The sequence below is a fragment of the Dermacentor andersoni genome, chromosome 2, assembly GCF_023375885.2.
Source record: "Dermacentor andersoni chromosome 2, qqDerAnde1_hic_scaffold, whole genome shotgun sequence".
Classification (NCBI taxonomy): Eukaryota; Metazoa; Arthropoda; class Arachnida; order Ixodida; family Ixodidae; genus Dermacentor; species Dermacentor andersoni.
Genome location: NC_092815.1, coordinates 108,984,401 through 109,008,661, shown reverse-complemented (window position 1 = coordinate 109,008,661; position 24,261 = coordinate 108,984,401). Strand labels below are relative to the sequence as shown.

The 24,261-nt window shown below is 46.3% G+C and overlaps 2 non-coding genes across 2 annotated transcripts; both read right to left on the bottom strand.

The window, feature by feature from the left end:
- Window positions 1-22,121: 22,121 nt before the first annotated feature.
- TRNAL-UAA (transfer RNA leucine (anticodon UAA)) lies at window positions 22,122-22,205 on the bottom strand. Its single transcript has one exon. It is a non-coding gene; the product is annotated as a tRNA-Leu (tRNA).
- A 1,651-nt stretch (window positions 22,206-23,856) lies between these two features.
- Window positions 23,857-23,940, bottom strand: TRNAL-UAA (transfer RNA leucine (anticodon UAA)). The gene has a single exon. It is a non-coding gene; the product is annotated as a tRNA-Leu (tRNA).
- Window positions 23,941-24,261: the final 321 nt, after the last annotated feature.

The following is a 24,261-nucleotide window of genomic DNA, read 5'->3' as shown; positions in this document are numbered from 1 at the left end:
CGCATTTGAGACGATCGCAATGGAAACGTATTTGCTAACTTCGTGGGCTTGAGCAATGTGACTCCGCATTGGAGCGTGCCGTCAGGCTGGTTTCCGTGTACGAACTTCTCTCTTTCTCTCTGCTTTTGCATGGAGAGATTGTAGGAAGGAGGACGTGAGCGGAAAAAGTCGACTGTGCGAGCAAACATTTCCCCGCTGTGTCTCAGTTGGATGAAGTCAAATGGCACGCGAGAAGCGTGCTCGTGCTGGGAAAGCGACGCAGAAAAGAGCGAAACGATGTTCTCGTACGCGTTCCGGATTCGCCAGGTACATACATCCAGGAAAAACACAAAACTCTTTGACTTGCACCACGTCTTGCATTGCCGATAGCGCGAACTAAACCAGCTGGCTTATGTCGAACTGCTTTTCGCATCAGTCTGATGTCAGAGACAGGCGTTTAGAGGACCACACCGGAACTAGCATAGGCCGCCTCCCCTTCAAGACTTGTACGGGTGTCACATGGCACACTTTTGATCGCGATCAAGCTCGATTCGGATCGAATTTCTCGGTCATGATTGGCTCCTTTTGGCAAGCTGCAAGAGGGAGCCAATCACAGTGAAGAATTTCGATCCGCATCGGCCTTAATCGCGATCAAATATGGTCGTGCGGCATCAGTATTAGGCTTCAGCTGGTTCTGCAGCGTCAGATCTCGTTCTTTTGTCTCGATAAAATTAAAATATCCACTGGGAATTGTCATCTGAATACGGGAATGAAGGGCATGTTCTCAAGGGCAGCGACGAATAACGTGTAAAGGTACATCGGAGCTAACGTATAGGTATGGCCGTCACGTAGACACACACACACACGCACTTGCACGTGAAGTAACGCCTTTCTTTGCGTGTGATAAACCGTGGTCATCACTGCATTCAGTATTCCGCCGTCCCGATCGCAATCACGTAAGACGGAAAGCGGCGAAGAGGATCGTCCAGCATACTCGGTGTAGATGTAACTGTAGTTCTAATGCAGTATAAAAGAGTAACTTCGTGTATAAATCTTTGAGCCACAGAAGGTTGATGTAAAGTTATTTGAGAGCTCGAAAATGGTTTTGGATTGCGACCTTACTTTGCTGCAGGGTGTTTGTGGTTCTTAATTTCGGTGGCACAAAATAACACTTCGCCGACGTCTTAGTTCTTGTTAGAAAAGTTTACAGCATGAGTGATTGTACAATAAATGTGTACCTAATTAGCATTATTGTAATGACCGGCAATATCTGTAAATACCAGTAATAACGGCAAAAATGACAATGCACCAGCGTGCTGCTAAAGACAGGGGCAATTGCAAGGTTCCAGATAAAGGCCTTCACCTTGCAGTCGACATAAAAATGGGCTGCTGCTGATAATTATGATTCTACATCCTGGTCTTTCCATTAGTGGAGTGTGAAAAAAGCTTGTAATGAAATGAAGAAACTTTGAGATATCTATGGGCACTCTATGGTAATTCGTGACAGAAAGAGTTAAAAACGATTACTATGAAAGTAAGGTTCAGAGTTCTTTTCCTCCCTCTTGAGGGTAGAGGTATTCCTTCTCCACCTGGGTGTCGGAAACGCACGCCAGAGATGATCTCCGTAAGTGAATACTGCCGGTGAGGATTGCAGCGATTGGTTCGATGGAGACTCTTGCTACCGGGGGTCTGAAGATTTGCGGTAACCATTCAGCATGGAGGAGTAAGAAAACGTGGGGTGGGCGCAAAATGCAAGACGTTTAAACACACAGGTTTATATTACATTATGTACAAGATTTTTGCGAGAAGTACAGAAAAGTAAGAAATTCACAGTCAAGTTCTAGCAGTCGATCTCGCTAAGCGTCCGTCTCTCTTTTTCATCCCTGCGTTATCATTGTCCAGTCGTCTTCCCCCAATCCGGCGTTAGGAGATGGGTGACGTCAAGTCCAACCGGTCCGGAGGTTGGCAGCCCTTTCCCCCTTTAGACGGGGGGAAACACACTGACCCCTGATCACTGTACATGAACAGGAGACGGGGGAAAACACACTGACCCTTTCTCCGGCGCATACGCAGCAGTTTGGGTGGATGACAGGCGATTTGAAGGAATGTCCTCTTCTGTCAGAGCCACTCCTGGTTGAATCCGTCTTGGTAGAACCCTACTCGTGGTCATTAATAATCCCAGTTGTGGATGGCTTTGAAGAGGTAAACGCGGGGTAAACGGCCTATCACAACAAGACCTCAGAAGGATGCAAGCAGACACAGCTGTAGCTTAAAGGCATATTGTATATAACAGAACTATTTACAAGAATAAGCATAGAAATGCAACGTGGAACTGGAACACGTAGGGCGAGTCTATATCTGCAGAGCCGATGGTGCATAGCCCGTGAAATTGAATGCAGGCGCGCTATAACGTAAAACTATTCCAAACTTTTTCTATTCCAATTCTGCAATCAGCCCTACGCGATTGGTGAAAAACTTTTTTGGACCACCCCTACTTCGCCTGGCTGTCACGGGACGTCACGAAAACCTCGATAGCTCCCCATCCGACATGGCGTGTGCACACTGACTGTGCATGATTTGACCGAACAATAGCAAAATAGTTATTTCTGATTCGACGCCTTTTCGCCATTAGCCTTCGGCTATAGGTCAAATGCTTTCGGGCTGCACCCACTTCACCTGCCTGTCACGTGACGTCACAAAACCACAAAAACTCACCCCGTCAGAGCGACGTGCACGCGTTAAAGATGCATTAATATGGCGAACAAAACTGAGTTTTCTTCTGAATAGCCGCTGGCTGCCCCGTTCCGAAAGGTATAAAAGACGGCTGCCGCCGATCAACCAGGCCCTGGCTACTCGCACCTACCGGAAAGCATGGGTTTATTTGCGGATAACAAAACTTTTGCTTGACCGCGTACCGTTTTCGAGCACTTTCGGCACGTTTACGACCTCGTTCTGCCAACTCTTCTTTGCTGTGGATCTAATTTAGCGGCATTCTTAACCTTCCGTTGCATGCCGTTACGATGTTCGGCCAGCCACCTCGAGTTAAACAAGGGGAAGCGGACCAATGGCAGAGGCCGGCACCACCCTCTTCGTCCGGTTATCGATTTTCAGTGCAATGGCTCGGCCCCATCAAACCCCTCTCCACTTGAGCGTGCTCCTCGCCTCTTGTCAGCCAATAAGACAAGCCGCTCAGCATAAGCAATGTTATTCGTTTTTGAAACAAACAAAAGTGGCCTCCTATGAACGAGCAGAGTGTTTGATTGGTGTGTTCATACAACCCTGCGGGTGACCGCCTGATGCTTGCGTCGGCGGTTACGCTAATTTGACGTCAGGAGATTGGAATAAAAACAATTTGGAATAGTTTTACGTTATAGGGCCCCAGCACTCTTGGTCGAGGCAACGGGGCCAGGTTTTCTGCTCATTGGTGCCCCACCCGAAACTTTTGCAACCCAATCGCCCCCGACTGGTTTTGGAGATGACCTGCCGGCCCACCAATCCCCGATCGTGTGCGAGGATCGTCGTGTGAGTGGTCCGCCAGCTATTCAAGCATGGGGCCTTGTCTACGTCGCCTATATTTTATCACCGATTCATGTGCTTGCTCCTCTCCCTAAAAACAACATACAAAGAAAAACGCAACAAGGGAGATGAACATAAACACATAGCAATCGTACCCCGCGCAAAGCCACAGAGCCCAAAGCAACGGACGCAATTACAAAAATTCAATGTCATTCCATTCTATGAAGGTGGATGGCCAGGGAAGCTCTTTAGCGCACGACACATTGGTGAGCCGGAATACTGAAGAAAGGTATAAACATATTTATTGTTCTAATCTGTGGCCATTGCGGCAGTATAGGCACGCATACACATTCGCGCATCACCTTTGTTATGAAATGTGTCCGTCACTTAAGACAATGAATGGCTCATATCCCCTTAAGCAATGACCCCTACCTACGTAAACGTGGCCTCCATATTACGGCGACAGATGTGGAATTAAACGCTTGAGTGATGAGCGGCACAGGAGCCAGCTGTGGAAGACAGCGACGAACGCGCGAACAGTGGCACTAGCGCGTTTGCGCGGTTAGCGCCGAGAATTTTTAACAGTACTTTTTGAAAAAAGTTGTACAAAACATTTTTTTCAAAAACATCTCACGTGGTTCCCTGCTTACATGGGATCCATCATGGGAGGCCCCACAAACCTCAACAAGCTGGCCCACTCCAAGGCGCGAGGTCTCGTTTTCCGCGACCATGGAGAACTCCCCCGCCGGCCCGCAGTGGTGGAGAATAGAGATCAACCGACCACATGCAATGAAATTACGCACCACGTTTATCTCGCAAGGAGAGACCTTCCCCTTCCTCAGAAGAAGTTAAATAGAGCGCAGGCATTGAGCCTCAGATTATTGCAAAGAGGCTCGTATCCCAGCCCGGCTTTATTCCGCAAGCTTTATCCCGACACTTATGCCAGTAGTTCTTGCAGGCACTGCAATGACTTCGCTAGCCTAGACCATATGCTCTGGCGTTGCACCTCGTTGCGAGGCATGGAACAGATCAATGAGGTCAAGTGGCTCTCCGCTATAAAGAGCCCCGATGCCGGGGCGCAACTATGGGCTGTCCAGAGGGCTCACGATGTGGCGGTCAGGCATGACCTGACTGTCCCAACGTGGGAGCGGCCCGCAGCGCACTGAGTCGCGTAGCTCAGAGCTTTCATTAAAGTTTTGCATCCATCCATCCATCCATCCATCCATCCATCCATCCATCCATCCACCTGTTTTTACGCTTGTGCCTACCTGTTTAGTTCCCACGTCTGGCAAGGGTAGTTAAAGGGTGCGTTGCAGGTCCCCGAGCCCGCAGGCGTATGTGCCATTGAGCTTGGACCCTTTCTGCACTATCACCAGGATCGGCCCACATGATGATTTGTTTATGTCAACATCTCGGGGGGGGGGGGGGGGGGATGTTTTTTCTCAGATCCTAGCCATAGACAGCTTCGCTGTAAATCTAATAAGCAGTAAGCAGCTGCAAGCTAAGGCGACAGGGTTATTGACATGTTATGTCGCCCCGTCCCACGCTCCTAACTGCGTACGGTCATTGTAAAACTGATAGCGTACTAAGTGCGGACCGTTCGTCAAGGAAACTTGTCAATGCGTCACTTAAGGCTCGCGCGCACTTGTCGAGTAAACAGGTGCTCAGAAAGGGATCGTCATGCCGATCATTTGGCCACGGTCTCAGAAGGAGGTATCTGCAACGGTCACAATGGTCACGATGCGCCCACTGAACAATGGCGACGGCGTTCAAGCGTTCTGTGCCGATGGGACGCCTCCCAGCGCACGCCGGGAGCAGGAGACGGACATAGACCTGTTAGCTTTCGCTGTCAAAAGTACCTCACGGTTGATGAACCTGGCTAAGCGCCGATAGTCATCCACCTTTGTACACTGTGCTTTGTGCTTTGGTCAATTTCGTGCGCTAATATGCGCAGTCACGCGTTGTCGTGCGCCCCCACCTTCCTCCCCCCGCGTTTGCTCAGTGTCAGCCGGCTGTAATCGGCACTCATTTTGTCGCGTATAATCGGCCAGTGTCCTGAGCGGAGCATCTGTTTCATTTCGGCGTCGTCACCGCGATAGGTACCTGTCGCTGACCACCCATTATCCCATTGTGTTTCGCTCGTCAAGCAAGGACCGTTGGCCACATACTGCTAGCCATCTCTGTGCCCTCTCTTTGCAGCCGTTCCCTTCGACGGGACCAAAGGGATGGGAAACGCCGATCGCAAGCTTCTCAAGCTCAAACGGAAAAAAATGGAAGTGAAATGCTCTTTCGCCCTACATTGTTAATGTTGAAAAACAATGATGCGTTTTATCGCGATTGATGTATGTGATCACTTGTTTCTTCCCTTACAATTTAATCCCCCTGCAATAATGCTCGGATGGACGATGCAGGTATTACAAGTGAAACAACGACAAAAATTTTCGAGGAAGTGCAGAAACAAAATGAACGGCGCACGTTTTGTTTTTAGTTTCATGTCGGAAGCGCCTATACTCCGTTCCATACATAGCAGTCAACGCTGTGGAAGCTAGAGAGACCTCTTGCAGTGGCTTCGTTCGCACTTAGATATATAGCTCGTTACCGCAGTTGTGCGCAACAGTTGTTTATATTGGTTGAGTATTTAATGAAACAAGTTTTCATCCTTAAAAACAAACAAACTGTGGTATACTACTGCTAATGCATTGTTTTAGATCATTTTTTATATTTTTGTTGTTCTCGGGTTCTTTATTTGCGACCCATCGCGAGGAACCTCACGTGCCTGCTCGCGCGTACCGAAGCATAGACAGAACGCGTGAAGTGTTAACGTTTCTTGACCGAACATGCGTAGCTTCCATAGCATTGACTGCTATGTGTGGAACGAAGTATGCGTACTACGTGACCACCTGCCAATATCGCTTGTATTCTCTGATTTAATGTTTTGGCCGTCTAGTCATGCAGCATAAGCTACGACCACAGATTCTCTCTTTTTTTTGCAGCAGACTCTTTTACATTTAGTAACGGCACACAGGTAACTGGAAGCTTTCGCTTTTCTTTTACCACAACTTCAATTTTTTATTTCGACATCCGCTTGTTTGGAATAATTGCAAACGTCTATTCCATACAGCAGCCATTCATTCTTGGAAAGCTCTTTTGCTACCAGCCTCTAAAGACGTTATTCTATTCGTGCTGTTTGTAATGACATAGAGATCTTGCGTTCAAGACTGATTATTTGTCCCTTGATAGTATGCTTTTTTTTTTACTACTCAGTACCGGCGTGCTCTCTATTTATGCAAAACTAAATATTCGATTCGATATTTGATACTTACTATTAATATTCCATTTGTATAAGACGACTTTGGTATTCGCCCACCTCGGTTTATAATGCCTCTATTTATAATGGTCCTTCTTGGCGATAAACCAATAACTGGACCTGAGCCGACGCTGTCAGAATCCATGATATCCCGGGGAGATGGTGGGCGCACTTCATTCTAGTCGTCGTTCCGATCCGTCTTTTGGTTTAGCTTCTTTTTCAGGTGTAGCAAGCCTCCGCTTAAAGTAGGAGTGGCCACTTTGCAATTCCGGAAGCACAATTTACTAATGCAGCCTAACTTACTCTTCCTTTTTGTATATCGTGCCGCCCGAAGAGCGGATCTCCAAAGAAATTTAGTTCCAACTTCCCACGAGGTATATAGAGTTAAGCACTGTAAAACTGAATACGAACAAGCTTGCAGTGAAGGGAAAAGAAAGAGCGCTTTATCGCAGTACCTAATGTCCGTCCAGCGTGTTTCGGGACTCTGATGCGAGACGCCGCAGCGGAAGCTCCGTAGACGTCAGCCAGGGAACCGACCAATGAACAAAGTTTACCCCTCAAAAAAGGAGAACACGTGAGGGCACAAATGTAAAATGTGGTTCCCGGGTGCTAATCATGCTTGATGGCTGCCCGGGGCCGGCTTGATCACCCGGAAGTAATCAGTTAGGGACGACATATCGCCTGTCGTTGGGCACGCATACCAGCGCCCGGGTGTTCCCTAGGCGGGAGGGAGCCTGCCGACCGTAAGTATAGTAAATGCCGCCCGCGCGCCACAGTGTGGAGAGGCAGGCGTGTTTTATTCATAGTTGCGGGTGCACTTTCTTTCTCGTAGCACTTTCTCATCGGAGGGGGCAATCAATTCGCCCGAAGAAGTGACCGATTAGAATCCCCACGCGTAAATGGAACACAGCCAAGCGCCTGTATTCTCCGGTGAGCCGCGGTTGGAGCTTAGCAGGAAATTTCGCGAGCGAGTTTTTTTTTTTTTTTGGGTGCGATGAAAGACAGTAGACGTCGGATATTTTCTTAAACTGCTTCGCTCATAATAGTAAGGCTCTCCGTATAGGTCACGATCGGTGCGCACTGATTCGCTAATTAATCCTTGCTTACCCAGGAGGGTTATTCGAGGTATTTAAGCATTTAAAACAGGGATGGTATCGTGAAATATGGGGAATATACGCTAAATTTATATGAAAGCCCAAGTATCGCTGGGCGGTCAGCAGGTAGTAGTGCAGCGAACTAGAATGTACTATATACTTTAGTGGTTGCCTACCACGGTGCTTTGGCTCGAGGGAATGGACACATGGCAGAACGTTTCCCTTTCGGTTTTCCAGTGAAATCAATGAATTGTTTTACTGCAGTGAAAAACGGCAGCAGTTCACTTCGAGCGACAGTTGCATTCTCGCGAGAGAAATGTTATAAAGTTACCGCTAGGAGTTTGTTTCCTGTCTTTGTTATCACCGTTATGTACTGTAACGAGCAGGGAACCATATGTAAACACGAGCGAGAAGCAAAAAATTGGCCAGGAGACTTCTTTATTTTTGATTACAAAAAAAAGATATGTCCATTGAGAAATTTTTAGCTTCGGCTATAGCCACCGATGCAGTCCCACCTTCTCGACTTCTGCTTTATAATAAATTTTTCTCTATCTGCAGCGCTTGCTGGAGCATACACCATCTACGATGAAACGTACAACACGTTAGCCTAAGGCTAATTGCATTGTTTCTTGAAGCTTTCAATAGAATGAATATTTTCAGCACCCTGTTTTAAGTTGTATGGCGTTGTTTTAACGCTCGTGTCAAAAAAATGTATTCAAATTAGTCCAGGACCTAAAGAATTTCTCAAACTAGTAAAATCTTCTTGGTGATGGTGACTGACGTTCAAAAATACAAATAAGGCTATGTGATACGCCATATTGGAAGACTCCTGGTTTAATTTTGCCATACGTAGTTTTGTCGTGTGTGGCCAATGATTGCGGACCCGTGTTCTCGCATTTCGCCCTCGTCGGAATGTGGCCGTCCAGGTAGGATCTCAATGTGGCGATCTTGTGCCTAGATGCAAGACGATGCAAGTGAGTACTTGAAGTGTCTTACACGACTGAAAATAAAAATGAGAAAGAAGAGAAGAAACGTGAATGCAAAATATTGTTTGTATTTCTCTTCGAATCGCGTCTTCGCCTGGTCGTATCGTAGCGCACAAGACGGCTCTGCGAGCAGCCTTACCTTCGACTGGTAAAGACAGAGTGGGCGTCTCGCCTTCCGCGGGTTCCTTTTGATCACCTAGGTGTTTGAGTACCTAGGTGTCCTCCTCGCTCGTCGCTCCGTACAGGGTGGAGACTAGGGGAGATAACCACGGCGTCTATTACGGCGTTGGGCACGCGAATGGCGGATACACACGAGCACCGGCAACATGTCCCTACAGCGTCCGCCAAAGGCGTCAACTACAGCGTCCGCCATTCGCGTGCTCAGCACCGTAGTAGACGCCGTGGTTGTCTCCACCGTGTGTGGAGCGGCGGACGAGGAGGACATCAAGGCATCCTACTCCCGCGTTGAACTCTCTGGCGCTCCTAGCCCTGTCGTCGTAGTGTTCCTGTACACTATGTCATCGGAGCAGTAGTCTTGATTGCGAGCGTTTCTCGCAATGTCATCACAACACAGAGTCGCCGCAGTTGGCGGCGGTTCACCGTAACCTACTCCACTGCATACTGGCGTCTCAATGAATGCTCGTCCTACGGCTGCGGTTGCCGTTTTTCCCAGCAGTGAGGAGGCAAAATTAGACATTCGCTGTGGTGACGTGACTTCGCCTTTACCATTTCAACTTTCGAGAGCAAGTCACACATCCGCCTTGCGTTCTTGCCCTTTTTCTCGGTGTTCGAGGAAGGGCGCAATCGCCCGATTCTTGCTTCGGAGGATAGAAGAGACCAGTCGAACACATCATTGCTGTACGTGCTACAAACGTTGGCTGTTGTACTCCAAAAGTGGCACGTTATGGCTGTGTTTGTTGTCCGTACGTGACGCGACACAGCACTAATTACTCCCCCTCCCTCCTACCCCTTCCCCTTCCGTTCTGCAACTAATGTGTGCAGGTTTCCGAGCATGGGACCTCGCGCACTTCTCTACTAATTAATTAAGGAACTGTCGTTGCAGCACGATGCCACGAGTAAGCCAGAGTAAGGACAAAAGAGAGCAGGCTTTCGCGGATTTGAGCAATCAAATTCAAGTTTGGTCCTTTTTTCGCACTGCATAATTGAGAACCGGGAAAGATGGTCAAGCGAACATACACGACAGTCGAGGTCGAACGCGCGTAAAGGAGAGCACGACGAAGGATGACTACAAAACGCAGACAGTAATGTAATTATGCAAATTAGCCCAGCACACTACTTCACTCCACCACGTTGGCGACATTCGCGCCCAAGAAAAGGAAGCGAGCCAGAGAGTGCCCAGATTTTGCCTGCGTGGCAGGCCAGACAACGGAGGATTTCGCATAAACGAACCGGGAAGGACGTTTTCGAAGTCAACTTCTGCTATGTAACGAAATCATCCGGAAGGCGCCCGCACTGAGCACGAAATGTATATTATACTGTGCATTATACTTATAGACTTGCTACTAATGTACATGCTACGTGCTTTTTACTTCCAGCCGTAACACCTAATCAACGTTACTCTTCGAGCGGGTCTCTTCACGCAGTTAAATTCCAGTCTCGCTAGAAGAAAAATTCACTTTACTGTGCTTTCTGCGGCAGTCGCTTTAGTTCACCTTGCCACACGCGAGGATTTTGCTTGCACCGATGATTAAAAGAATTGCCATCCCAGCGATGCTTAAGAGGCAGGAAACGGTCCGGGAGCACAGCATTAGCATTCACCTTGCGTCTACAAAATCACAGTCGCTCTCACTGATTTGGCGAGTACGTATATATAGTTAAAGACATAGGATATTGTAATAAGGTAAAATGCAGTATTTAAAAGGAAAAGAGTTCTATTTCTTTTCGCTTTCTCTCTGTAACATAAAATAAAATTTTCTGCGCGCCGGAGAGGTCTCTCTGCCCATTTGTCCTGGTTAAAAAACTATGAAAGAAAAAGAATGCGAGGACGGGCTGCTGTGTATTTCTTAAAACATTTGGGATATTATGATTTCGTTGGCTAACTGTTTTGCTTATGGTGCGCGCAAGAGGCAAGGAGAGCTTATAAATTGCCAAATTTGCCCAAGTCACTGTATACTTCTCTATGCATCCACATTTAATTATCGCAGATTGTTTCAAAAATACACATAACAGAGATTTTCACTCGTTGTAAGCGCGTTTTAGAGTGCGAATAGCAGAGACATATATATATAAAAGTGACTTACATGGCAATTTGTATGCTTTCTATTGAAGGAACCCAGGCCAGTACATAGTAACGCTAGCTCTCTACCCGGTATTCAAAAATGCGCGTTAACTTCGAGCGCATGCTTCACTCGGTCTACACATAGAGAAAGAATTTTTTTTTCTTTCTGTATGGTCTACGTGACAACCGAAACGAACGCTCGTCGCGTTTCCTTCATCACGTTCGCGCCAGCCGCCGTCCAGATCGAATCAAGCGTAGCCAAGCGTGGGCTACAAGTTAAGGCGCATTTGTGAACACGGGGTTCGTCCATGTAGCATACCCGCTGGATTGTGACGTTTCGACAGCTCCGCGCGTGGGCGTTAGAGGGGGACCTTGCAGACTATCATTTACCAGAGGGATTTTTTCTTTACCTTGTATCTCTTACAAACCTGCGATTCCTTGCACGCAGCGAGGCACTCGCGTAGGCGTGACACAGCTAGAGTTCTATACATTAGACACCTTAAATGTAAGCGAACTCCACTTATACTGCCAGAAGAAAAAAATTAGCAGTGGCTTAGCTCAGCTATGCCAGGATATTCGTAGCGATAGTCTTGGTTAATCTTGATTGCAAGTCCAGGTTAGTCTGGTTGTCTAGTTATGTTGCGGCGTTTAGCCAGTCGTTCGGCGCGCTGTTCGTCTGTTTCCTGGGCGATTCGTTTCCTCTTCATTTCGTTCCGATGTCGATTCCAGGCCTCCTCCTGCTCCTCAGAATTGCCGCCGTCCATACTGCCGCCTCAACTGTGGTTGCGGCGCACGCGAGCTCTCCTTTTCAATCCTCCGGCATGTTATCAGGCATGCGACGCAGCTGGCGAAGCGAGTGGAGGCGAGCGCAACGACGATGAACACGGTGTGATGAGGAACGCGGTGTGACGTCATGTGCCCCCTGGGAGCACGGCCACGGTGAAATCGCAAGTTCGCGGCCAGTAAAGCTTTAGCTTTAAAAAAAGCTATGTGTGCCCCATGGGGCACGCATTTCTGAATGTTTTTGAATAGCTTGGAAATACGCAGGGAGAATTCATGGGATTTGAGCTTCTATCAGGGAAAATTAGTTGTAAATTTATTTAAAGGAAACGAAAGTCGCGCCAATGTTGGCTCGAAGAATAGAGGAATCGTAACGAATCGTCACGCAGGTCTGAAACGGCTTTGATCAAAGCCATTATACCGCCACACGCACGCACACGCATGCACACTCGCGCATATATACACACGAGCGCCGGCAACGCGGCCATACGGCGTCCACCAAACGCGTCTACTACAGCGTCCGCCATTCGCGTGCCCAACGCCGTAGTAGACGCCGCGGTTGTCTCCACCCTGTACGGAGCGGCGGGCGAGGAGGGCATCAAGGCGCCATACTCTCGCGTTGAACACTCTGGCGCTCCTAGCCTTGTCGTCGTAGTGTTCCTGTACACTGTGTCGACGACACTATGTCGTCGGAGCAGTAGTCTTGAAAGTGAGCGTTGCGTGCAACGGCATCACAACACAGAGTCGCAGCAGTTGGCGACGGTCCACCGTAACCTACAAACCTACACCTATATATATATAGGTATATATATATATATATATATATATATATATATATATATATATATATATATATATATATGCAGAGTCTACTCCTAGAGGCGGAGATTGCTTGCAACAAAAATGAAATGCATGATCAACTAATCAAGACAAATTCGGTAATTAAGTTTTTACCTAATTACCATAAGGCACTTATTTCAATTTACAAATTCTAGGGGCTGATGCTGCCAGGCATATCTACTTGAAAATAATTGTATGGAAGACACCATTTACGAGGTATGCGCCGTCAAACTTGCGGTAAAAAAATACACTGTCGTTCCACTTAGTTTCTCAACACCACGTATTTTTATACTTCGAAGCACGAAAGTAACTGGAACGCTAGTGGATTTCTCCGCAACGTTTCGGAATCATCTCGAAACTGGTGTCATACTGAGAATTCGTTCCGAGTGGATCCGGCTTGCGAACTCCCCGGCAAGAATTTGTAAATTGCAATTTTCCATAAGGTAATTTGCTCAAAAGCTAATTAGGGAATATTTGCAAATTATTTGATTGTGCATTTCAATTTTTTGAGCATGTCCGCGTCCTCGAGTAAACCAGCTCATGAACTAGAATTGTGCTATCGACCACAGGCAATTAAAAAAAAAAAACACTTAGGTTCGCTGAAACGCCCGGCATATATAAGAAAGTATTGTTCTGCCTAAAGCCCAGGAACCGCACTTATTACACGCTCTACAGGTACCAAGTGAGTTCTTTAGTCGAACCTTGACTACAATCACGGGTTCAGTACGCTACAGAAGGAAAGGTAGACCTAAGCGATAGATACTCAAAGTTCTGTCATATAAAGAAGCTCGGAAGAAAAGCAACCGGCGACAAGGCGCCATCCAGATCAATCGGGAGGTAACAAGTCTCCCTTATTCCACGCCCTACTTCTCCCGGCATTCCATCGGTCGCTGGAAGCGAAAAGCGCCGATTTAATAAGCGCCGCTACCGCCGTCGTCTCAGTCACACGCCACGCAGCGGACACCGCAGGAGACGACGTAATTAAAGCCACGCGCTCGGAAACGCTCGGACAGCGAACCTCTTCGCGAGGAGCCCTGTCGTCGTATTCGAGCTCATTAGAATATAATTAGCCGCGTCCGATGCATTTCGCGACCGCCGCAGCTGCCAGGCGGCGTCTGGCAGCATCGTTGCCACGAAGAAGCCGCCCCTCCACTGCGCCAGTTTGGGGGCGGGGGCGCGTGTCATTATTGCCTGGCGTCGGAAGCTTCCGAATGCCACTTTGAATAGAAAGGAGAGAGAAGGAAGAAGAAAAGACAGGCGGGCCAACCGTCAGAATTGCTACGTAAGGCTCAACGAAAGGTGTCAAGGGGCGAGCGGACAAAAACGAAAGACTCTTCTGCAAGCTGCTCTTGAAGGATTTGTATCGGCCGATCCGGTGGACGCTGCTCAATTATTATAAACGGAGCGGCGCTATGTATGCACAATGCTGTGCGTACAACTTTCCGAAGATGCCTAGTACGCTATGCCATTTCATCTACCACCACCACCACCGCCGCCACCACCACCACCACCATCATCATCATCAGCATCAGCATCATCATCATCATAATCACCAGCAAGCATCATCATCAGCAGCAGCAACAGCAGCAGCCTATCTTTATATCCACTGCAGGATGAAGGCCTCTCCCTACGATCTCCGATTACCCCTGTATTGCGCTAGCTGATTCCAACTTGCGCTTGCAAATTTCCTAATTTAATCATACCACCTAATTTTCTTTCGTCGTCGACCGCACTTCACTTCCCTCGATATCCATTCTGTAGCTCTAATGGTCTACAGGTTATCTACCCTACGCATCGCATGATCGGCCCAGCTCCATTTTTTTTTTTCACATGTCCTTTGGGGTTGCGCCTCTGCCGGTCCCCCTTTCACCCAAGAGGAAATGATGAGGCTAATAAGGGCCCACGATCAGACCTCTCAAATCCTGGCAGTCCAGAGGGCTCGCGAGAGGGCCGTCAGGTTTCACCTGATGGTCCCCGAGTGGGCCTAGCCAGGTGACGTTGAGTTTGCTTACGTCTATAGTGGACCAAATAAAGTTGTTTCACTCACTCACTCACTCCTAATGTGAAATAGAACATGCCCTATCCCTGTTTGCTCTCTGTTACACATCGCTCTCTCCTTGTCTTTTAACGTTACGCCTAACATTTCTCGTACCATCGCTCTTTGCGCGGATCTTAACATGTTCTCCAGTTGTTAACCTCCAAGTTTCTGCCCCATATGTTAACACCAATTGAAGCATCGATAGTACACTTCTTTTTTCAAAGACAATGTTAAGCTCTCACTCAGGATTCAGTAATATCTGCCGTATGCACCCCAACCTATCTTTTTCCTCTTCTGTAAGTTTCCTTCACAGGATCAGGATACCCTCTGAGCAATTGACCTAGATAAACCTACTCCTGTACTGAGTCTAGAGGCTGACTGTTGATCCTGAATTCTTGTTTCCTTGCCAGACTATTAAACAATATTTTTGTCTTGTGCATAATAATCTTCACGCTCACTCTTACACTTTGTGAGTTAAAGTCCTGAATCATTTGCTGTAATTCGTCCCCAGTGTTGCAGAACAGGACAATGTAGTCTGCAAGGCAAAAGTTGCTGAGACATTCCCCGTTGACCCTCATTCCGAAGCCTTCCCAGTCTAATAGCTTAAAAAACTCTTCTAAGCATGCAGTGAATAGCATTGGTGAGATGGTGTCTCCTTGCCTGACCCCTTTCTTGAAAGATAATTTTCTGCTTTCCTTGTGTAGAACCAAGGTAGCTGTGGAATCTTTGTAGCTATTTCCAATGATATTCACGTACTGCTCCCGTACTCCTTGATTACGCAATACCGTTTTGACTGCTGGTATCTCTAATGAATCCTGAATCTACCGAATACGGAGTCTTTTGAATCGACTATGCCAGTAGTATCAAGTATAGTATATCTAGTATAGTATCTAGTATAGAATCTAGTATACTATTTACTGCCGTGCAAAGAACGCGCAGCGACACTAATCACGACGCAAGGTGTTTAAGTATATTGGGAAAATACGCCACGTTTTTCTTTTGTTTATTTATTTATTTCCAGTACTCTAACGGTCCATTTCAGAGCACTAGAAGAGGGGAGTGGGCGGTTACAAAGAAGAATTCACAAGAACAATACATAAGATTATTAAAGAAATAGTTCGGCAGCATGTTACATTTCTGTAACACGTTGAGGCTTCACACGTGGTAGTGCATTAAGTTATACGATGGGAGGGGTCAGACTTCTTGCAAGACATAAGGAGTCGCAGTGTGAAGTAAACGTATGGTGCTGTAGGCCCTCCTCCTTAGTGACACATGCGAGCACCTAATGCACTACCTAAAGATTCTTTCGTTCCTTCTTTCGTTTTTTTTCTTTCCTTCGTTTTTTCTTTCTTTCGTTAATTATTCTTCATTCATATTCAACTGTTTGCATGTTTGCTTGCTTGCGGGGGTATGGACAATTCCTGATGATACGTCTTTCTCACTGGACTAGACGTCACGTTTTTGCGGGTATGAGCCATTGCAACGAGCCACTTAACGTTTTCACCTTATTAATATCTAAGGCATGTAGAATAAAATTTTTGCAGCGTCGTTATACAGGACTTCTAGGTAAAGGAAATTCAGCTTACATAATATCAGAAAACGTATGCAGTTCACAATAAAGATTTTAACGTAAAAACGAAACCATACAAATGCGGTATTGCAAATATAAATTTATATAGAAACACTCAGAACAACTATAGTACAAAGCAACGAGAATACAGTTAGGAATAACAACATATAAGTGTTATTAGGAGCAAGAATAGCGCATATGCGTGCGAAACCAGCATAATCGCCATGTTTGATTACACCGTGAAGAAAAACTTACAAAAGCCCTCTAATCTAGTGCAAAATGGAACCGCAACCATATTTTTTTTAATTCTTCAACGTTGTTATTTGTAAGTAAAGCTGCCGGTAAGTGGTTCCACTCCGATGACGTCTGTGGGATGAAAGATGCCGAGCAAGCAGTAGTGCGGCATAGTGGCACGCCAACCGTACGCGGATGAGGTAGGGAGGACGAACTGTGCATTTTTGAGGTCTCTGTTATACCCCTGTCACACTGGGTGTTTTAATGTCATTCGAACCGAATGGCATTAGCATCGAATGACATTATCCGGTTGCTACACAGCGATATTTAATGCCATTAGCACCGAATGACTTCCGCAATCGAATGAGTTCGAGAAACTCATTCGGCTTCGCGCTCGGAGCGAATGTGTACTCTCAACCCCAGAAACTAAGCAAAACAGGACACAGTATTTGTAAATTGAAAACCGTACTCGTGTAGAAATAATAACGTTTGCGTGTTTTAATGGTTTTGTTACTTTAATAAAGAGACAAAATATGTGTGGCCGGCTGTGGCAAAATGTTGTTACTCTCCAGCTCAGCAGCGTCTGGCCACCGCCCATGCCGCCGCCACTCTGCTCGTCGGCCATAGAACGTCTAATCGCTTCCTCCGATTATTACGCCTTCTCGTAATGCAAAGTACGCAGCAACTAATCGCTTCACCTACTGCAACTTAGCGTCGTCGTCCAGCATCGTCATGTCAGCCATTTTGTTTGTTTTCAATTTATCGGCTACTCAGGTGGCTAAGCCTTGTTTTGGCTTATAGTGGCCACATGGTCTCAAATAGAACAACTTTTTTTTATAGGCATTACTAAAATATTTTTTTTTTCAGTGAAGTGACGTCCCAAAAATACATTTAAATATATGGATTGCTTATGCAAGTACTTTATACCTACCTTGTTCTACTTTCGGTGCCACGTATTTTTTGGAATTATCGCCATTGATATCGCCACCGAATGACATTAATTTTTCGAGTGTAGCACCTCCGCGGGCAAATGACATTCGTTGCACCGAATGCCATTCGATTCGAATGACATTAAAACTCCCAGTGTGACAGGGGTATAAGTAACATAAATTTTACAGAAAAGGCTCAGTCGTGAAACCTGTCGGAGCACCTCGAGGGGCTATATAGGGTTGGCAATATCGATGAACGATTATTCGGTTAAAGGTACCCCGCAAAACAGTTAATCCTCATCGATGTGCACATTTTATTTAATAGACTTACCCGATTAGAAATGTACTATTAATCGATTTTTAGAGTTTGACACGAGCGGCGCGGAAAGTTTGAAATAGTGCTAGAATGGCGTAGCACGAGCACTGACTCTGCGGCTGCGGTAGAGAGGCTGTCGGGGCTGTTTTTGCGAAAGCCGGGTGATGCTGAGCCAAGCGCTTCCGCTCTCTTCCTCCACACGCCGCCCGAAGCCTGAGGCTTGAAATGTTCGCGCAATTCATGGTTTACTATAAAAACCCAGTCGTTGATCGTCGTTTCACTCCCAGTCGACTAAAGACGTGGTACAGCATTCGCGCGGGTTCGGAGCTTGTATTTGACGTATCCATGGAGTTCGTGTCGATGGCAGCAAATCCGTGGTTTCCGAGCCTCTACTCGCGCATGCTGGTCGCGTGGCCATTCAAAGACGGTGTCGGTTTCACCCGAGCATCCAAGCCAATCCGCATTCCTTCGCTCTGTAGGAATGAGCTCGTGGCTTAAAATCCTGAACCAGTAATTTTGTTTTCCCTTTGTGCATATTGCAATTTCTTGCATATTTTAGTTGGACTTCACCTTTCACGTTTGCCATTTTGCCTATTTCTTGTTTAACTGTACAGTACAGGCATTCACTAGTGTCATGTAACTTCTTTAATTGTGCTCTAATCGCCATTTTACAACATATATTCTTTATCTTTTCAAAGCCCACTAGTGCTCACTTTATCTAGTCTTCAACAAATCAAAGATTATTCTTTGATTTGTTAGTCTCGTGCGCGACCGATGGTGCCGCTGCGAACGGCGCTCCGATGACGTAATTCGGGGGGCCCGCCTCTGTCGTCTGCTACGCTCCGGCTACAGAATAGCTTCATTCTGATGCGTTCTCTCGCTCTCTGACTGCGTCTCGCCTAGCACGGCGCTCTCCAATTACTGTCTGTATGTTCTTAAAAAATTTAGTTCTGTAAATGACTGCGTTAGAAAGACAATTGAATACTGCAATACTGGGGTTTTATGTGCGAAAACTACCATTTGATCATGAGACACGCCGTAGAGGAGGACTCCCGATTAGTTTTGATCACGTGGCGCCAATCCGCCGGACACGGGTGTTCTTTTGCAGTTCACCCCCATCTAAGCACGGCATTAGCAAGACAACAAACGTCGTGTACTTAATGCATATTCCATGTCACCACCCGATGTGGTAGCCCAGTGGCCGTAGAGTTGCGCTGCTAAGCTTGAGGTCGCTGGTTCGTATCCCGGCAGCGGTGGCTGCATTTCCAGGGGGAGAAAATGCGAAAACGCTCGAGTACACTTAAATTTAAGTGCACATTAGAAAACCACAAGTCATATGGCGGTTTTGGCACATAAAATCCCAGAATTTCATTTTTTAATAAAAAAGATCATACAGTACAACAGCACTCGAGAGCAGGGAAAAAATCTCGTGACTCAGTCATAAAACATCGCGTCGAGTGAATAAAACGAGTAAATGGAGCACGATCGCAAGACTCACTTCACAAAATTTCGCGTCGCGGCTAAGGGGCATTGTAGTTGAGTACGAATTTTAAATTTTCCTCAGAATTCTGGTCATTTGGTGCTACATATATAAAACTTTTTCCGACAAGAATAATCTTTTTTTTTTTTCAGCGACAAGTGGTTTACCTCAAACATTAGTTGCACCACGCTCTATAATGTTTCGTAATGGTCAAACGTTCGTTAGATTATTTTCTTTCAAGTAAATCTCATCACCACTTTCTAATGCAAAAATATTGTTTGTTTAGGTTAACATAGAACTATTTCCCTTCAACGCACTTTCACACTACCGCAGACCACTCGGAAGACATCATTTCATCAGTATAAAAGTGAAGATATTGTTACAAAAAAAAAAAAAAAGGAAAACGCAGGAACGGCTTTGAACATCTTATTGCGCCTTTGTACGCGCCGCAACGACCACCTCGTTTCCTGAGAATGGCATCAAACGCCTCTCGTGGCTTAACGCGCTGGGCAGCAACAAAATTCGAATGTCTCCGGCAAACAGCGCGACCGAACTCGCAGAATGCCCTGCAACAAACACACTGTTACTGCGCAGGCGCCGTAGCTGAAGGCCGAATTCTGTAGTTTTTTTTTTTTCTCAAAAACATGGCCGACTAACCATTATGAGTGCACCATGAAAACCGAACTGCAATGGCGACAAGTCAACGCCGCACGCGCACGTCTGCACACTGATGACTAGCAGACGACGCCAAGAGCAATCAACACTGAGCGTGATGACGATGACTACTCCGCTCGATATCGCCGGTAATAGCGCATGCTCGAACATTCCGCACATACGGGTTGAAAACAAACCGACAGGCTCGCATATCAACAACTCGATCAGGTCGGCCGACAGCTTCTAGTTGCCGTAATTCACGCGGCGAGCGCGCGCGCTGCGTGGCAGCGGAGTTTTCCCATTGACGTCACACGCGAGAGGGCCGCACTAAAAAATCTCGTGGCTAATACACTTTTATTTGTAAATTATTTCCACCGGTCAAGCATTAATATAGGTTCTTACAAAAGTACATAAACTCTGTTTCACCTTTTTTAAGGTGCCCGCCAAAAATTTCGATTAATCAGTTAAGCAATGAAAAACCGCGCATCGAAAGCGAATAATCTATTAAAGGCTAAAACGATGAATAATTAGTCGTTAATCGAATGAAGAAGTTGTCGGCCGCCCCCAGGCCGGTAATAATAACGCGTTTTTGTCGGCCTGCGCGATATTGTACAGCTTTAATAGCTGCCATTAGTGACTTAGTTTGGGCGTGTCAAAATGACGAAGCACATTCTAACTTAGTACGCACTAAATATTTATATAGCATAAAATATTTGACAGAAGAAGAAGCTATAGAAAAAATATATCCTTTTAAGATATCCGAGCTTGTGATTAGCGTTTGCGACAATGCGGCTGACATCACTATTCCAAGCGAGGTTCGAGGTTAGAAAAACACCAAGGTATTTACATGACGTAACAGGTAGTTAAGAGATGTTGTTAATAAAATAGACTGGAAGATTTATGGTTTTTCGACGTGAGAAGCGCATAACTTTGCACTTAGTTGCAATAATGGTCATTTGCCATTTATGACCTCAGATGGAGACTGCGTGCAGGTCAGTCTGTAGCGACTCAGCTTCGTTCATCTTGGTATATTACGTGCTACCTGCACGCGTGAAATATGACCACGTGGCTTAAATACCTAATTGACCTTGAAAAAACAACAGCACAAAAAAAGAACGACATGGAATAGCCCCTCGTAAGTGTAGCTTTTGAGCATACGGTTGCAAGGTGCGAGGGCCAACCTCAGAGCCATAGCCATACCTCTGAATAGTCCGATCCTTCAGTCAGTGCCACACAAAGACGATGCGGTGACATTAAAACGTCTGGTAATGTTTTATGCTGCTGCCGATATGCTGATGTGTATATGCATCCACCATATAATGAGTTCTGGCTTTTTATACTTCTTGCATGTTTCCACTTGGGACAGAAACAGCCTAACTTTTATACCGATTTCTTTTTCGAGGTTCAAAAAAAAAAAAAAGACGAAAATAGCACCAAAAACATGAGCTACGCAGTTAAGTGATTGACGCGCTTCTATGGCTGAGATGGCGTAGGTTCATTAGCTAATATTTTGGGATGTCGGAACTTTAATTTATAGGACTTCCCCATGGTTTGGAACTAAAGAACTTCAGCACCAACACCGATACGTGCTTGGGTATGGTATGCATACCTATGACTTATAAATGTGGACTACACAGTGTATTCACAGTGTATTCCGTCACAGTGTATTCCTGTAAGGTGCTTTCATTATGCTGGCGTTTCAGTACCCCATAAGACTTCGGCAAATCAAAATATCATCACGACAGTGCAGCGCTTCGAAACTCTGCTTTCGCAACTGCAAAAAGAAAATTAATAAACTTGCCATGAGTGGAGTTCAAACGCACGCCCTCTTCCGAAGAAATAAGAGAAATAACACAAATTAAGAGAAATAAGACATACAACACAATTACACTGACGTTGCTTCTTATTGCCATGATCAGCTGACGAGTAGCATTATGTTTAAGCCTTTTGTTATCGGAGCATCAAGATTATTTTAAAGCATCATCACGCGCATGAGAAATGTTCACACATTACAGACGAAGTGCGCTCCTGTAAAGTGTTTTCATTGGGCTGGCGTCACACTCCGCTATACGATTTCTTGAAATCCCCATATCATCAAGACAGTGCAGCGCTTCGAATTTGTGCTTTCGGAACTGCAAAAAGAAAATAATTAGTATACTTGCCAGGAGTGGGGTTCGAACCCACGACCTCTTTCGAGGACCAGAGCTTAAATCTGGCGCCTTAGACCACTCGGCCATCCTGACGATGCCGAACGAACTAGCGATTGTAATGTTGGTCGCAACTTGGAAACCCTGGCAAAGATTGATGGCAGCTCAACAAGATCACCTGTATTCATTGAAAGTAAGACATGCAACACAAGTACACTGGCGTTGCTTTTAATTGTCATGATCAGATAATGGGTAGCTTTATGTTCAAACCCTTTGTTACAGGGGCATCAAGATTATTTTACAGTAACATCATGCGTTTGTAATATTGACACGTGTACTTATCTTTATCGGGCGACCACGTTTCGCCGCTTAACAAATGTAATCGCACAGCGCGGGACGCGCCTGCATGTATCCGAAGTTTCTGGAAAGTTATCGATGCTTCTATCCGCTTTCTGTTGCCGCCGAACCTTATGTTATCTGATTTCATGGCCTGACGCGAATGGTGTAGAACTTTGTGGAAGGCATGCGGGTCCCAACGATTAGTCTCGAACATTCGATGACTGCTGTATAAAAGCCGACGCGTTTGACCCGCTGATCAGATTTTTCGACGATCGCCGACTGTGTTCGCCGCTTTCGTTGTGCTATAAGTGTAGCCTGTTTTGTGGGCACAGGTTCGCCCAATAAAATCTAGTTTTGCCTTTCACAGTATTGCTACTGTGTTCTTAACGTCACCACCACGTGACAATATGTTCACACATTACACACGCAGTATATTCCCGCAAGGTGTTTTCATTATCCTGGCGTTACCCTAGAAAAAGACAATAGCAGCCTCAGGGTGGCTGTAGATAGGCTTACACTAGAGCTAGTTGAGCTTCGCAGAGAAATCACTTGTAACAAGACCGCTTCGTCTGAGCGTCCGGCGCTTAATGAGGTTCCGAAATTCATAGAGGTGGGCACGCTAGAAGGCGGGGCCCACGAGTGTGCGGCTTCCAAAAAGAGGACCCTTGATCAGTCGAACCAGTTGGAAACCAAGGCCAAGTCAGTGATTAAGGAGGCTCTCTCTGCCATTAAAGATCGCATCAGACAAATCAACGACCGACTTGGTCGCACTGAGTGCAGCAAGAAGTCGGGAATCAGGCTGCAGAAGAGTGAGACGTATCCTAATGAGATGGTAGCTCCGGTCATGAAGGAAATCTGGCCCAAAAAGGTATCAATGGAGGGCAGGTCTCTCAGTAACTCTCAATGGAATAAAATATCTGCAAATAATCAGGATGGCACCAGGTAATAGGAATTTCAATGTTTGGCAATGGTACTAGCGAATCAGATCTAAAAAGGCTGCCCTCCTCCAATCGACCATCCTGACCACTCCGAATTGCTGAGTATACCGACCTGACAAGTGATTGTAAAGCTGGTTGCAATTTGGAAGCCCCGTCGAAGATTGATGCCATCTCAACGACATCGCCTGTATTCAAAGAAGTGGGACACAACGCAAGTACACTGGCGTTGCCTCTTATTGTCATGATCAGCTGACGAGTAGCATTATGTTCAAGCCTTTTGTTACAGAACCATCAAGATTATTTTACAGTATCATGATGCGCTTGCAAAATTTTCACAGATTACAAGTGAAGAGTATTTCTGCAAGGTGCTTTGATTGCGCTGGCGACACACTCCGCCATATGACCTCTTGAAAGCAATATCATGACAGTGCAGTGTTTCGAAACTACAAAAAGAAACTAATTAATATACTTGTCAGGAGTGGGGTTCGAAGCCACGACCTCTTTCGAGGACCAGAGCTTAAATCTGGCGCCTTGGACCACTCGGCCATCCTGACGATACGGACCTCACAAGTGATTGTAAAGCTGGTCGCAATTTGGCACCACCGCTGAGGACTGTCGCCAGCTTAAGGTGATCCCCTGTGTCCATTGAAATTAAGACATACAACACAAGTACACTGGCGTTGCCTCTTATTGTCAGGATCAGCTGACGAGTAGCATTGTGTTCAAGCCTTTTGTTATGTGAGCATGAAGACTATATTAAAGCATCATCACGCGTTTGCTAAAGGTTAACACTTTACAGACGCTTACGGAGAAGGTCCCCGGCGGCTCCCGCATCCGGGGCGGCGTCGGGAAGAAGCGAGTTCGAGCCTTCCCGC